Source organism: Rana temporaria, chromosome 3, assembly GCF_905171775.1.
Source record: "Rana temporaria chromosome 3, aRanTem1.1, whole genome shotgun sequence".
In the NCBI taxonomy this organism is placed as follows: domain Eukaryota; kingdom Metazoa; phylum Chordata; class Amphibia; order Anura; family Ranidae; genus Rana; species Rana temporaria.
The window spans coordinates 101319974-101337983 of record NC_053491.1 but is presented as its reverse complement, the minus strand read 5'-3'; positions in this window follow the sequence as shown (position 1 = coordinate 101337983).

Below are 18010 nucleotides of genomic sequence, written 5' to 3'. Positions count from 1 at the left end.
TCTAGAGGAGAAAAATCTCTACACCATCGAGATCGCAAATGGGTAGACCCAAAAAAGTGTTTGATTTGTAAATATTTGAAGACCGTCAGATCAATGTGTGGGAGCCTTAACGTTAAGTCTGTGTAAGCAAGCAGATTGCCACTCTGAAAGAGTTGATGAGCTCGAAGTGTCTTAAGGTCGGGATCCGTCACCGAGTATTTATAGGTGATTCCGGGTTTAAAGTCTGGGCTTTGGGACAGAGGTGTCATAGGCCCAGGGGAAGGAACCAATTTGAGGGATTTGCAAGAGGTTTTAAATGTTTTAAGTGTGGGGCCAATAAGAGGGTGATCTGAGCAGGTCTTAGGAATCGAGTGATGATCTAGCCATGGTAGGTGGGATATGGGAAAGCCGAGAAATGCATTTTCTATCCTGACCCAATCCTTATTCTGATCGTGGAGATGCCAATCAACGAGCCTCGTGAGATGACAGGCTTTATGATATAGGGCAATGTCTGGTATACCCAAACCTCCCTTACATTTTGGTTGGACTAGTCTGTTCCAATTTAGTCTAGGTGTTCGGCCCGCCCAGAGGAATAACCTACAATGTTTCTTAAATGTTGTAAAAAAGGATTGTGGCAAAAAAATCGGTATAGCTTGAAAAAGGTATAAAATCCGCGGGAGGATACTCATTTTGAGGATCGCTGCCCTACCGAACCATGAAAATCTTCCCTTGTTCCACTCAGCCAGATCTGTTTTAATAGTCTGAATGGCAGGAGGAAAATTCAGGGTATATAAGTTTTTCAGGTCTTTCGGGATTTTAATACCCAAGTATGTAATATGTTCAGGTTCCCATTTGAAGGGAAAATTTAGTTTACACAACGCGACCACCTTGGCTGGAAGGGAAACGTTCAGTGCTAATGATTTCTCAAAATTAATTTGAAGGTTAGATAATGTGTTAAAAAGTTTAAAGTCTTTAAGAAGGTTGGGGATTGTGGTAATCGGGTCTGAAAGAAACATCAGAACGTCATCCGCATATGCGGCAATCTTACACTGCCTTCCCCGGACCTCGACACCTTTAATGGCAGAATTTTCTTTTAACCTTCTGAGAAGGGGTTCCATAGAAAGGATAAAAATAAGGGGAGAGAGGGGGCAACCCTGGCGTGTACCGTTGGTTATGGAGAAGGCATTCGACAGGCGACCATTAACCCTAACTCGAGCGGTGGGTTCCGAATAAAGCATTAGAATCATTCGCACAAGGCGAGGTGGCATACCCATTTTATTCAAGACTGCCGACATGTAGTCCCAGGCCACTCTATCGAACGCCTTCTCCGCGTCCAAGGACAAAAAAAATCCAGCTTTCTTAGAGGAGGTTAACCAATGGTGTACATTGAGGGCTTTAGTAGAGTTGTCCCTGGCTTCTCTTCTCGGGACGAATCCCACTTGGTCAGTCGATATGAGTTTGGGGATTAATGGGAGTATACGGTTGGCTAATATTTTTGCATAAAGTTTAACATCTACGTTTAATAGTGATATCGGGCGGTAATTGGATACTAGAGTGGCGTCCTTATTTGGTTTAGGGATTAGAGATATATGGGCTTCTAAAATGTCTTTAGGTTTATATGGGGAATCAGGAAGTTCATTGTATGTGGCCAGGAAATTCGGGATCAGTATGTCAGAAAAGGTCTTATAATAACTCACCGGTAGACCGTCCGGCCCTGGGCTTTTCCCTGGTTTGAGTTGTTTTAGTGCCTGAATGGTTTCCTCCTTGGTGATTGGGTCACCTAGTTTGGTGATATCCCCAAGGGAGGAGTAAGAGGGGCAATGGTCATTTAGAAAGTCTTCAATTAAAGTTTTTCTGTCAGGTTTGGATGATGGGCCTGCTACTGTATGTAAGTTGTAGAGATTAGAAAAATAGCGCACAAACTGTTCGGAAATACCAGTGGTGGTCGATATGGGTTCACCGGAGGACGAGGTAATGTTGTCGATGGTGTAAGAGGCTTTTTTCTTTTGAATAGCTGCGGCTAATAGCTTTCCTGATTTATTACCGTGTTCATAAAAGAGTTTGTTAGTCAGGGTGTATTTCTGCATAAGTTTCGTACGGATTACCCCTAGGAGCTCTTCTCGTGCTTTTAGTAACTCCTCATGAATGTGAGTATCTATCGTGTTTTTGTGTCTGTGTTCTAAGGCCTTAACTTTGTCCGATAGCTCTTGTATATGTGCTTTTCTCAATTTGGCCCTTTTGGCCATCAGAGAGATGAACGTGCCTCGTACCACACATTTGTGAGCAGCCCATACTAATGGTGAAGGTGTGTCTGCTGTCGAGTTTTCAACAAAATAGTTTGAGAGAACTTCAGAGACACACATAGTGTTTTTGTTATCCAACAAAATGGAATCATCCAGTCTCCAGATCTGTGATTTGGGACGGTGAATGGGGGTCGTCAGAGTTATAGTAATCGGATGGTGATCCGACAGCACCATGGGTTCAATAGTAGCGTCAAGTAATGAGGTGAGGTCATTTTGTGAAAGGAAGAAATGGTCTATACGCGAATACTTCTTGTGTAAAGGTGAATAGTAGGTAAAGTCTTTCTCGTTCGGGTGTAGGGTGCGCCAAGCATCGTGTAGGGTCAGTGTAGTCAAGCTTGATTTGATGGCTTTCAAGGCACTAAATTTAAGACAAGAGGAGCCATTTGATGTGTCAAGGGTTGGTATTAATGGAACATTAAAATCCCCCCCAAGGATGAGTGTGCCTCTTTGGAATGCTGTTAATTGGTAGAGGACCGTGCGAAAAAAAGATACTTGTTTCGTGTTTGGGGCATAGATATTAGCTATGGTATATGTCAGATTGTGTAGGGAGCCACGGATAAAGATGAATCTACCCTGAGGGTCCCTTTGGGTGTCAGTGACTTGAAAGGGGCAGTGTTTAGAAATTAAAATAGACACCCCTTTAGATTTTGCCAAATCGTTAGATGCGTGGAAGACCGTAGGGAAATTTTTATCTGTCAATTTTGGAATTCCATCTGAACGGAAGTGAGTTTCTTGGACCAATGCGATGTGTACTTTCTCTTTTTTAAGGGTGTAGAGTAGGCTTGAACGTTTCTCAGGGGTATTTAAACCTCGTATGTTTAAGGAATACAATTTGATGCGGTCTAGGGGACCATTCTGTGTCGCTGTGGTTGATGAGGGTGGGATGGGACACATCTCTATAAAGAGGGAGACCTATATCAAAAAGAAGAAACTTGGGTTGGGAAAGGTCTGGGACAAGAGAAGGTAAAACTTGCGTCTATAGAAATGAACTGTTCAAAGTTTATATTATCAATGAGGGCTTAAGCCCTATAATTGTTAGATACCGATTAAGTGGAGGATTAAAATCCACACACTTACTATTTACAAAGCACAACCGGATATGTACAGTGTGTACCGAGCCCTCCACTCCAAGGAAGATCAGAAGCCCCGATACACCACTGTTTTGGGGTTGACCAAAACCGAGCAACAGAAGCGAAACGCTTTCAGTAAACTTTAAACCTCAAATTTTTCCTTTCTCTCTCTTCTCTCTTAATAAGAAAAAGGAAAAAGGAATGAACTGTAAATAAACAATACAAAAGGTCCACGCCACCCCAGAATTGAGTCAGACCGAGAGAGGACGGTATTGTGCAAGTGTTTCAGACTATAGAAACTCCTGCCATTGGTGTATACCCGCTATGGGCAAGGCATATTATAGTTTTCCGAGTCTCTCAGTGTGAGTCTAGCCCTGAGGTGTATGTTGGCGTCAACATCCACTTTGCTAAAAATAAAGAGGTTATAATAATTCTTTATCACACTATAGGTTACTCAATTAGTTACCCTCCCTATTCTGGGATGCAGCCAGGAGTCACTAGTCTCTCCTTGATCTTATATTAAGGCAGACGACAGGATGAACTATTACCCTGTTCGGTCAGGGCATTTAGCTAACCGTAAAATAAAACAACGGCCCAAGTCCCTTCTATCTGCCTCAGGAGCCAAGAGTTTAAGAAATAATTGATGCATCATTGTTGCAAGTCAGATCAATGAGTCCCGGCAGTCCTATTGTGATATTCTGATCCCTGTGAATATTTCTGATATCCAATCAACTTATGACCTGCATGTTACTCCGAGTTTAGATTTCCTGTGCATCCGTTTACAAAGATATCATTTGTATAATCTGGGATGTTATCATGGCCATACAAGCCGTATGTTAAACTTGGGGATGTAGTTAGTTTCTCAAGCAGGGAGAGGCACGGGCTTTGTTGTTAACAGACCGGGAACATCGTCTCCGCCAGTATGTCTATCCAAGGACCGCCATAAGGTAAAATATGCCCTGGGAGAGGGGGTTCCATATTAAATTGCCCGTTTGTTGTTTCACCAGAAACAAATGATAAAGGGGGTAATAGTAACCATTTCCCTATTTTTGTGCCAGGGTCTGTAGCATCTCCCAATTGTATACTCAAGGCAAGGGAGGTGAGTACAAAACTGTTGTATGGTCCTGGACAGATCAGTGTGAATATTATTGTCTGAGTAGAGCAGAAGTGTTGCGACCCGCAACCAAATGGGAGACATAGACATCAATGGTAATTGATATTCACTCCCACATAGAGAAAACTTAGATAAACATAGGGAAACAACTTGTAAAAGCTAAATATTCCTCCAATAAAATGGGTTGAGCAGAACAATCCTCTTGTTAGGTGATGGCATAAACTAACTTTAAACTGTTCAACAAGCCATATTAATAGTGTAATAACAAAGAGGATAAGTATGAGCATATGTCAGGAGATCACTCACGGTAGTCCCTTCTGGCCCTCCGGGTTTCTGGAGGAGTTGACTGATCTTGGTCCCGGGGTCCCTGGGGGAATCTGGAACTGGAGGAAGATCTTCTCCTGCGGTAACTCACCGATTGAGTTTCCATGGGTACCTCAGGCGGCTTACCCCATCTACCTACTGATCGACGGTAAGGTGCATACCAGTTGGGCACTGAAATAGGCGGTAAGCCGAGTGTTTCACAGAATCGAGGTAGATCTTCTGGCACTCTCAGTGCCACATTGCGACCTTGGTGTGAAGCTGATAGACAAAAGGGGAATTTCCACTTGTACCTAATCTCTCTTGATTGTAAGGCTTCCAGTAGTGGCTTGAGGTCACGTCTATGTTGTAGTGTAATTCCTGAGAGGTCCTGGTACAGTTGGACTGGGGCATCCCCGCATTTAAGTTTTTGGCCCCTGGCCCGACTCAGTATCTCTTCTTTCAGCTTGAAGTCGGACAAGCAACATATCACATCCCTGGGGGGATCTGTGTCTCTCCCCCTGGGGCGGAGAGCCCGGTGTATTCTCTCAAAGTCTATATTAGACTGAGGGGGTTTGCCCATAATGGAATTAAACAGGGTAGCAATCTCCTTTTGAACATGGGCTCCCTCAATTACCTCAGGCAATCCCCTCACACGCAGGTTCCGGCGGCGACCTCTGTTGTCTAGGTCCTCTAAATGACGATTTACTTCCCTCAGCTGCAGGGTATGATCATCTATTTTTCTGGTAGATTTCTGGAGAACCATGTCATGGTCATCTATTGTCTGTTCGGTGCGGGAGACCCTATCAGACAAGGAGCGCAGGTCAATGCGGAGTTCTGCAATGGCTGCAGAAAGGGTGTCCTTTATATCCGCCGCCACGGCCTTTAGATCCAGGATGCTAAGGTGGGGTAGAACGGTGGTGTTGGTCCCAGCCTGGTCACTTATCGGTGGAGGTGCAGGTTCCAATTCATGTGTCGTGAGCACTATGTCAGCTTGTGACTGGGAAACGGAGTGAGACAGGGTCTGGGTTTGAAGGGGCCCTCTGTGGTTCGCCGCCATGTTTCTACGGGGAGTGCAGATCTGCTCCGCCGTGTTTTGTCCTTGCGGATCTGTATTTTCCCTCGGGGAACGTGAACGGGAAGCTGAAGAGCGTCTGGAAGCGGTACCCATGCTATCCAGCTCGTCCAAGGGCAAGTTCCTGTCACTAGCCTTAAAGAGCTGGCTGGCCAGCTGCCCTCCGGTCTGACAGTCAAAGTATTATCAGAGTTCAGCAGTTATAATCCCCTGGGCAGTCAGGGAGATATACACCAATGTCTCTCCTATTTGAGTATTGTGTGTGTACAGAAAAACTGACTGACCTTCAGGGTCACTGGAAGTTATATAGGCTGCCTCAGGGTGAACCAATATGGCCGCCAGGCCTGAGAGTGTAGCAACGTTTGTGGCCCCTCCAGCAGTTCAAACCGGGCCTAATGTGTTATAGTGGAGTCCCCTGCTCCTCCGGACACCACAGCTGGGAGTTGTGAAGAGTTGGTGACTCAGGGAAGGTAGCGGTGGATGAGGGAGTCCGTCCCCGGGAGGACCAATATGGCCGCCGACCTGAGGTAAAGGCCGGAATCGCGGCCTTTAAGACAAACAAAAACAGGGTGCTGAGTACCTCTGCTGCGTCCCCAGGCCGTGCGGTGCCCGATCCAAGGTGTGGTAGAGCGATGAGGAATTCGGGGGGGCCGGGAGTTCAGCTGGGAGCCGTCGCCGGGATTTCAAAGATGGCCGCCACTTCCACAACTAGGCCGGAGCCGCGGCCTTTCCTAGAGCGCTTCCCCCGGAACGGAGAAACCGTGCACGGAGGTCCCGGGCGGCGTTTTTTTGGTCCGGAAATGCCCAGAGTCAAGGTAGGATGGGTGTAGCAGAGAGTTGGGGTGTTGTCTCGTCTATATTTATGATGAAAACCGTCGCTAATTTCAGTGGGTTTTCTGAGGTAACGGGAGCACTGGATTAGGCGTCCATCATCCTTGCTGGCTCGGCCACGCCCCTCGGGTGAGACGTTTTTACCACCCCCAACTTCTCTACCTTTAGCTGCAGAGGCAGCAGCTGAGGGTGTTCACATGCTGTGGCTGCAACTGTAGGTATACCGAGGGTGAATGGGGGTGCACTGCAACTACCCCGCAACTGTGTGCATTGCACGGTTGCGGTGTAGTGATGCTGCATTTACGGGCTTAAAACAGGTAGTAAAGAGGCAACATAATGCCTCTTTACGGCCTGTCAAATGCCTCTGAAAAGCGATCTGTGCATGGATTGCTTTTCAGAGAAGCAGCAGTCCTTGCTATCAAACAAGCCCTACAAAATCCATTGTCATGGTACAGGAATGGGGGGGGGGCAGGATTAAAAGTAACATACATACAGACTACAGACACAGGCTTACACATGCATACACATACATACCAGGGTTGCCAACTTTCAGTAAATTTACGAAGTTTGTAAAATCCGTACTTTTTTCATCTGTCCTTGAATGTCCATTGCGGACATGTAGGCTGCATGTCTGTAACTGACATTCATGGACAAATGCAAAAAGTATGGATTTTACAAACTCTTTGTAAATTTACTGAAAGTTGGCAAACCTGATACACACACGCACACAGACAGACAGTCACATGTGCACACACATACAGACAGACAGTCACATGTGCACACACACACATACACAGTCACATGTGCACACACACACGCGCACACACACATACAGACAGACAGTCACATGTGCACACACACACATACACAGTCACATGTGCACACACACATACAGACAGACAGTCACATGTGCACACACACACATACACAGTCACATGTGCACACACACACACAGACAGTCACATGTGCACGCACACATACATACAGACAGTCACATGTGCACACACACACGCACACACACATACAGACAGTCACATGTGCACGCACACACACACACACACACACACACACACACACATACATACATACAGACAGACAGTCACATGTGCACACACGCACACACACATACAGACAGTCACATGTGCACACACACACGCACACAGACAGTCACATGTGCACACACACACGCACACACACATACAGACAGACAGTCACATGTGCACACACACACACATACACAGTCACATGTGCACACACACACACACAGACAGACAGTCACATGTGCACACACACACATACACAGTCACATGTGCACACACACACACACAGACAGTCACATGTGCACGCACACATACATACAGACAGTCACATGTGCACACACACACGCACACACACATACAGACAGACAGTCACATGTGCACGCACACACACACACACACACACACACACACACATACATACATACAGACAGTCACATGTGCACACACGCACACACACATACAGACAGTCACATGTGCACACACACACGCACACAGACAGTCACATGTGCACACACACACGCACACAGACAGTCACATGTGCACACACACACACACAGACAGTCACATGTGCACACACACACACAGACAAATGTATAAAGCCATTTTAAAAAAAAATAATGTAGCTTCTAGCTCAGTACCTTTTCAGATTTCTCTTTAGCCGGGTACTGCACTCTAGGGGGAAGCAGAGAGCACAGCACACTCCTCTGCACTTCACTTTCATTTTTGAAGCCGACAGAGCTTCTCACAGTTCGGCAGGAGAGCTCATCTGACAGCCTTCTCTCCACTGACCCCCGCGGCACACCTGAGAACCTCTGACGGCACACCAGTGTGCCGCGGCACACTGGTTGAGAAAGGCTGTTCTATGCTGATAATTGTCAGCTCTTACATTCATCTAGTTTATGTGATACCACTATTTCATTAGCGTGATATGTTGCGCAGAATCACATTTTATTTATATTCCTGTTTTATGTCATGTAAACATAACTAGGTTTTGCTGCACTATATAATTTTGGTGGATTCACTAATTTAGGATCTATTTTAGCGCATAAGCACTTGTCACTTTATTCACTGTTTATTTACATATTTACTTTTGCTGCCATTATGGATGTTTTTTCATTTATGGAAAATAGAAATGTGAACCTTGATGATGTTTTTAACCCACTTAATAAAACACGTAATACGGACCTTGAGAGCTTAGTCAGGAAGCTAGGTCATCACATGGAGAAAAAAGTGAGTCTCTGGTGGGACATCAACACCTTTGACAGATACATTAGGGAAAATATTGCCCCCCGTAGATTACGGTGGGAACTTCCCCCTAATGACGGCTTGACCGATAAAGAGTCTATGGATGAATGGTTCGAATTTTTTAACACCAAAAGTGTTGAGGGCCTTACATTTCTGCTGAAACGGAAACAACGGAAGGCACGCACTATAGAGAAACAGATAGAAGAACTGAAATCGAAACTAGATCCACACAAAGAATCTGAGGACTTTAAGAAACTTAGAATACAATTAAATAAAGATCTTACTAATAAAGATCTGGAAGTGCAACAACGAAAAATGAAAAAGTATCAACGCGATGTTGGTGACTATAAGTCAGATCTAGTCTTTAAATGGCAACAAAAGGTCGAAGCAATACAACCCACTTCGACCTATTCAACACCGGAGAGAGAGGTCAGAATTTTAGACCCCACACCTATGATTAACCGTGTTGAATCGAGGCTAGATGAGAGAGCCTATTATCCTGAAACTAGTAGACCATATCAGGAACCAACACAATATGCTAGACCGTACTATGAACAACCACAGAATACCAATCAGGGACAGCGTACCCCCAAGAAAACGGGGAAAAAACCTTTTAAAAAACCCTCTAATAATGGACAAAATGGACAAAACAATCAGGCTCATCAGAGGGAGTATAGAGGGCCGCCACCACAACAATATGAGTATCGCGGGGGGGCTGATAGAGCCCCTATATACACACATAACAGATTTGAGCCCTTGCGATATTATCAGGATCCTTACTATGATCAACGCCAACCTTTGAGTTATTATGATCATAGTACACAAAGGGCTTTTTTAGACAGGGAGAGGAGAGACCCCTCCCCACGACGGCAATCAGAACACTACCGTTCGCCACTAAGGAAAACTCAGGAAGACAGGCTAAATCCCGAACAAAGAGAGGCCATCGAGCGGGAAAGGGATTCCAAGCGAAAAAGAGAAAGGTCGGTGGAAACGTGGTAAATCTGAGTGGGAAATCTGTGACGGCAGAAGAACTGGCGGTCTTAGATAAAGGATTGAAACACGCACCCACCAAGAACCTCAATAAATTCGACACATACATTGGAATACGGAAATATGTGAGGAAACTCACTATCAAGAAGGCCATCCTAAATAACCCTTTTACATCCCGCCCAATTACAGCAACTAATGGGAATGTACCAATACATAGTACCCTTAGAAACAACTCGGTTTACAACCCCCAAATTTCTAAAAACCAACATATTGACGTTTTTAGTAAAATGGTTTTACAAGACCTGGAGTCTCTGAAACTAAAAAATAGGAGTGACCCTATCCATATAAAGAAAGGTATCAAACTACTTAAAGAAAGAACTGACATTGTTATCCGCCCTGCAGATAAGGGAGGAGCAGTCGTGATACAATCAAAAGAACAGTATAAAAACGAATTGAGTAGACAATTACAAGATGGCACTACTTATATTAAACTTCTGGGGAATCCCATTAGAAAGTATAAGAAAGAGCTGGCATTACTTATTGATCTAGGAAAGAAAAAAGATATCCTGAATAAAAAGGAATCTAAATATCTAATGCCAGAAACCTGTAGAACACCTGTTATATACACTGTCCCCAAGATCCATAAATCCCGAGAAAATCCACCAGGAAGGCCCATTGTGAATGGGATAGATTCCCTAACTGCGAGGATGGGACAGTATATAGACTATTTTATCCAGCCTGCAGTTCAAGCTACACCAGCCTACCTCAAGGACACGAAACATATATTACAGCTATTAGATACAGTACCCGTGAGTGAAGGAAGAACATTGATCGCCACGGCTGATGTTACATCACTGTATACAATCGTACAACACCACGATGCCTGCTTTGCCGCCAAATGGCTTTTACGTAAATTCAGTAACCTCATATGCCCACAAAGGAAGTTTCTCATTAAATGCCTTGATTTGTGCCTCAAGTGTAATTACTTCTGGTATGACCAGAACTATTACCATCAGGCAATTGGTATTGCCATGGGAGCGAAATTTGCACCTAGTGTGGCAAATGCCTTTATGGCATTATGGGAAGAGTCAGCTATATACGAGAATACTCCCACTGAGTTATCTCTCTACAAAAGATATATAGATGACATCATTATCTTGTGGAGTGGTAATAGAGAGAGCTTGGTAAACTTCCTTGAAACACTCAATAGAAATGATAAAAATATTTCTCTGGTGTGGAAGATCGACGATAAATCTGTAGACTTCCTAGACCTGAATATCAGTATTGAGAAAGACAAAATTGTTACTAAAACACACTTTAAAAACGTTGATATGAATAGTTATCTCTCAACTGACAGTTGCCATTTTAAACCTTGGCTTTTTAACATCCCTAAGGGGCAACTAGTTAGACTAAGAAGAAACTGTACAAAAGAGAGTGACTACTCATTACAAGCAGACATGATTGGTGTGAGGTTCAAAGAAAAAGGATATGAAGAGTCATGGATTAAAGGCCAAATAGATACGGTCAAAAAACTGGATAGAAAAGAGATGCTACAGGACAAACCAAAAAAGTACCAACAACAAACAGCACCAGTACTTATCCTTGATTATAACTCCCAATATAAAGACGTGGCAAAACTAATTGGAAGACACTGGCACATTTTGAAAGGAGATAAAGATTTAGGGAAATTACTTCCTGAAAAACCAAGGATAGTGTATAAACGAGCACCTACTTTAAGAAACTTGATTGTAAAATCAGTAGTAGAACCACCCTCAAAGCCAGGATATTCATTTTTTTCAGGAAAAGGCTTTTATCCATGCAAAAACTGTAATGCATGTCGAAAATCACAGAAGTTTCAAAAGAAACGGACCGAGTTTGTGGCAACAAACACAGGAGAAACCCATGTGATTAGAGACTTTATTGGATGTCACACCGAAGCAGTTGTATATGTGCTACAATGTAGCTGTAATTTACAATACGTTGGGAGAACAAAAAGGGCCTTGAAGGTTCGAATTAGTGAACATGTGGAGAACATAATAAATGGCTTCCCGAAACATAGTGTCTCTAGACACTTCGACCAGATGCATAATCGGGATCCCTCACAATTGCAATTCTGGGGTATTGACAAATTTAACCCCTCATGGAGAGGAAGCCACAAGGTACGCACGATAAGTCAAAAAGAATCCCAGTGGATTCATAAGATGCGCACCCTGACACCAGGAGGAATGAACGTTGAGTTTGATCTCAACTGCTTCCTCAGCAATTTTTAGTTCTCCACACTTTTAGACTAGTTAAATATAGGTCTATTATATACTCATTGACCATTTTTACTAAATTGCCTGTTATCTATGTATATGTATATAAATATTATGGCTGTAATACGACAAACCGAGTGTACGACCACCATACATATTTATTATTTATATACACCCTCTATTGTATTATAATATATTTAATATTAGTACTTTATTTATTCCTTATTATTAGCCTATATGGGAGCCCCCTGTGGATATAGATATAGATACAACTATGTTTTACACATGAAAGGTTTTAACAAGTTTTAAATAATTTTAATATATATTTTTTTCATATTATTAATTTTATCATTATATAACTCAGCTATTACCATGTAAAGGTTTAAATATAAGCCATAGACTTTAGCCCATGAGCGACACCTAGTGGTTTTTCATTGATGATGTCCTTGCTCTGGTGCTAGTCTCAACTATACTATGCCGGTTTGATGACCTATATGGTGTTTTAGTATTTTATACACGTTTTCATATTTAGTATTTATAATGTATAGCTGGCCTTGACGATATTAACCAGAAACCGTACGTTTGCCCGTTTCAATATAGTCCTCGGTATTTCTGATAAACAATTTTTAATGCCGAACCCTGTAGTGGTTCATGTCCCCTTTAGCATGTCTGATGCCTAGTAGATCGCGGTCTTCAAGAAAATGGCCGCGATGAGACTTCCGGTTTTTCGGAAATATAAACAACAGCCACACTACCAATCAGATTCCCCAGACGAAGACACGTGGTGTCGTAACGCGTAGGGATTGGAGGACGTACACCCGGAGTGACGTAAGCTGGCGATTCAAACGCCGCTTGTTTGTTTCCTCGTTGCACAGTATTTTTATTTTTAATGTAAGCGCAGGTTTTTCCTAATATATTATTGTCACCTGCACCAAACGTTACCTCACTATGGGAGTCCCCTCTCTCTCTTTTTACCCACATTACCCATCCGGTATTGAGGAGCTTCTGTTCCAATAGAAGAAGGATCTATTAGATCAAGAGAGGAAACATCAGTGACCACCCATAGAAGGCTGCAAGTGACCTGTACATCATTGCCCATTAAGGAGGGCTGAGAGGTAAGAGTCCCGGGAGCTCAGCCAGGGATCTGGTTTATTTTCCATCGCACGGCCGTGCACCCACATCATAGAGCTGGTGCTCACCTTCATCCAGTGCATTCAGAATATCCGTCCTGACAGTTGATTTGTGTTTACCATTGGGATTGAACTCCTTTATTCCTTTTCTTTGCACATAACGGCTCATATTTTTTGCACATTGACTCTCTCAATATTATATATAATTTTGGACTTACCTTTTACTCTTTGAGTACATATATATAATTTTGGACTCACTATTTTTTTATATATTTTTTTATATATATTTATATCTATTATCATCTTCTCCTTGCTTTTTGAATATTCTATGCTGATAATTGTCAGCTCTTACATTCATCTAGTTTATGTGATACCACTATTTCATTAGCGTGATATGTTGCGCAGAATCACATTTTATTTATATTACTGTGCCATCAATTGCAGCCACTGTGCCCATTAATTGCAGCCACTGTGCCCATCAATAGCAGCCACTGTGCCCATCAATAGCAGCCACTGTGCCCATCAATAGCAGCCACTGTGCCCATCAATAGCAGCCACTGTGCCCATCAATAGCAGCCACTGTGCCATTAAATGCAGCCACTGTACCCATCAAATGCAGCCTCACTGTACCCATTATGTGGGGTCCACTTCCCACCATCATCCCTGTGCTGAGTTTCCGGCCAGCCAGGAACACCTGCTGTGCCCATTATTGCGATTTTCTTTACCAAACATATGTAGAAGAATACATATCGGCCTAAACTGAGGAAAAAATGTGTTTTTGTTTTAAAAAATGTGGGATATTTATTATAGTAAAAAGTAAAAGATATCGTGTTTTTTTCAAAATTGTCGCTCTTCTTTTGTTTATAGCGCAAAAAATAAAACCTGCAGAGGTGATCAAATACCACCAAAAGAAAACGTTTTGTTTGGGTGCAACGTCGCACGACCGCGCAATTGTCAGTTAAAGCGACGCAGTGCCATATCACAAAAAGTGCTCTGGTTTAGGAAGGGGGTAAAATCTTCCGAGGTTGAAGTGGTTAAAGTGTCTTTTTTTTTGTGACTAGCTTTGAGGGGGGGGGGGAGCACTGCTCTCCACTGAGTTATTGTATTCTGACAGCAGGGAGGCTTCACTACCATCAGGAAAAAGTGGGGAAAATCCGTCAGGGTGGTTGTACAGAAATCTCCCTGCCCATACATAGATGGAATTTTGGCTTGGTCCCTGCTGAACCCCCCGAATTTCGATTCATGTCCAGCCAGCTAGCCACACACAGACAGATTTCTCTTGTTCAGACAGGAACCGCATACCAGTGGCCGCACTGCGCTTCTGGTATGCGGGTGGCCAGCATTCCGCAACTGTGGGGGGGCGCTGCTTTTAATTTTGACTGTCCCATCATCCTGGACCACAAACCTTCCTCACTGTGCTATATGTTTTCTGCTGCACCATTGGCATGGTTATATTTTCTAAGGCCCCGTACACACGACCGAGTTTCTCGGCAGAATTCAGCCAGAAACTCGGAGCTGTATTCTGCCGAGAAACCCGGCCGTGTGTACACTTTCGGCCGAGGAAACCGACGAGAATCTTGTCGTGCCAAATAGAGAACATGTTCTCTATTTCCTCGTTACTCAATGAGGAAATTTGGCTCGCCGAGATCCTCGGCGGCTTCACAAGAAACTCGACGAGCAAAACGATGTGTTTTGCTCGTCGAGTTTCTCGGCCGTGTGTACGGGGCCTTAGTCCTCTCCATTAGGTTAATGCCCTGTCTCGCGACATAACAGGAAGCAAGAGATTTCTTCAAATTAGGGCTTATTCATACTGGCCCGGATTCAGAGAGCAATTGCCCGTGCTTAAAGTAGAATTATAGGCAACACTTTTTTTTTTGGATAGAGTAAGGGAGGGTTATAGCCCCTGTCAGTTTATTTTTTTACCATAGCCAAACAGGAAGTGAGAGGAAATCTATGCAAATTAAGGGAATCCGTTGCCCCCCTCCCCCCAGGCCCTCATAACTAGCGTCCCCACTCGAAAATTTCAGGGTGGGTCTTAGAAAGGTGTGTGGCCTTGACAAGAAGGGTTGGGTCATAATTAAATTAGGGGATGCACAAATTTGGTCAGGCCTAGGGCAGCACAAAACCTAAATACACTACTAAGCTCAAAGCTACTTAATTCTAAGTATAACTATCAGGGGTCAAGTCCTGGGGAAAAAAGTGTGGGAACTCCCACCCAAGATCCACGCCCCCACCAAAAAAAAAAAAATGATACGCTCATATGCATAATTACTAAACAGCATTTATTTTTTTCGATCCACTGTACCTTAGTAATCCTTTATGTTACTGGCCGCTTCCTGTATATGGATGCATCGGGTAGTGTGCAACTTGCTTGCTTAAAGTTCTTTCTAAATCCCGCGATAACTCGCGGCAGACCTCAGCAATGTCTCCTGGAACAATGACAAAAGCTCCCAGGAGACATTGCGGCATCGAGGAAGTGACGGAATACCCGCACATTACCTGATGAATCCATATACAGGAAGCGGCCAGTAACATAAAGGATTACTAAGGTTCGCCTGCCCCTGACAGTGACTCGAGCTGGGCATCGCCGCTTAGTGAAGGATTGGCTTGGGCGGCTCGGCTGCTTTTGGCTGCTCTAGTCCTGCAAAGGGAACTGTGTTCCTGCTGTGAAAAAAGTGCAGGAACTCCGTTCCCACACGTTCCCGCGGGACTTGAGCCCTGATAACTATGATGTATGGGGGGGTGAGAACTGTATATGTTGATGGTGTATATATGTTGATGGTGTATGGGGGGAGGTGAGAACCCTTTGTTAAATTCCTGACATACACAATACCCCAAACACTTAATAGCCAAGTCTCCCAGTGCAATCTCCGCACAGTTTTCAAGAGAACGGCAGGTAATATGGAGGCCCTACCTGAAACCCCACCTCTGTATGCCTCCTGCAGCCAGCCAGAGCCCAAAGCAAGATGGAGGCTCCACCTCCGTGTCCCACCTGTAGCACACTGAGTGGATGGAGGTGCCGAGTGCAGGGGGTAGATGGGAGGGAGAAAGTTTGGTCGGCAGGAGCAGATATCACTGCAGACATGGCAGCACAGTGAGCCACAAGTGGGTCGGGTGAGGCACTGTCTGGTTAGAGGCAGGCAGAGACACAGACACATATCTCAAAAAACAGACAGGCGGCAACCCTAAGTCCGCCCCTGCAATCCGGGGACAAAACCGGGGACAGTCTTGGACCGGGGACAGTGTCCTCAATCTGGGAACAGTCCCCTGAAACCGGGGATGTCTGGTCATCCTAAACCAGGGGTCTCCAAACTGCGGCCCAAGGGCCAGATGCGGCCCTTTGCTAGCCTTTATCTGACCCTCAGGGCTTTATTCCTCCCACTGATATGAGGCACTATTCCTCCTATTGACTCCAACAAGGGGGCACTTTTTCTTCCACTGATACCAATGATGAGATACAATTACTCCTACTAATAAGGGTACTACTCCTTATCCTACTGATCGCAAACTATGAGGCCATATTTATTCTCACCTATGCTGGGCCCCGGGCTTTTTCTGCCCCCGCTGGCCACAATTCGGCCCTCCTAAAGGCTGAAGAACAATAAACTGGCCCTTTGTTTGAAAAGTTTGGAGACCCCTGCCCTAAACTAAAGGCAAAACTTTTTTTTTTATAGCTTTGGATAGAGTGTAGAGGGATTAGATTACCTGTCAGTTTTTATTGCTTTCTCTGCCCCTGTTCAGGAGATTCACCCTATTTGCCCTGTTTGCCATTATGATTGAAAGTGAAAGTAAAAGAAAACCCAGATTTTGGGTTGTCCTCGGAAAAGTTATAGAGGGGGAATCTTCCAATGGGGACACTAGTTCTGGTGGCCTAGGGGTCCCCAGGAAATTCCCTTCATTTGCAGGGATTTCCTCTGACTTCCTGTTTGGCTATGGGACAGGAAGTGAAGGGAAATCTCCTTAATAAAACACAGTTGGAGCAGAAAAAAATCTGACAGGGTTTATAACCCTCCCTTGCTCTATCCAAAAGAAGAAAAAAAAAGTTTTGCCTATAGTTCTACTTTAACCACTTGTCTACCATGTTGTTAATAGACATAACTTGGTAGACAAGTGGTTAGGGAATGTTTACAACCACTGACAATTTATTTTTTCTGTCTGTGTTCTAATGGAGAAATGTTCCTTAAAGTGGAGGTTCACCCAAAAACTCAATTTTTAACATTAGATTGAGGCTCATTTTGTGAAGGGGAATCGGGTGTTTTTTTTTAAATCGAAGCAGTACTTACTGTTTTAGAGATAGATATTCTCCGCCGCTTCTGGGTATGGGCTGCTGGACAGGGCGTTCCTATTTGATTGACAGGCTTCCGACGGTCGCATACAGCGCGTCACGATTTTCCTAAAGTAGCCGAACGTCGGTGCGCAGGCGCCATATAGAGCCGCACCGACGTTCGGCTTCTTTCGGCTACTCGTGACGCGATGTATGCGACCGTCGGAAGCCTGTTGGAAGCCTGTCAATCAAATAGGAACGCCCAGTCCCACAGCCCATACCCGGAAGCGGCGGAGAAGATCTATCTCTAAAACGGTAAGTACTGCTTCAATTTAAAAAAAAACACCCGATTCCCCTTCACAAAATGAGCCTCAATCTAATGTTAAAAATAGTTTTTCGGGTGAACTCCCGCTT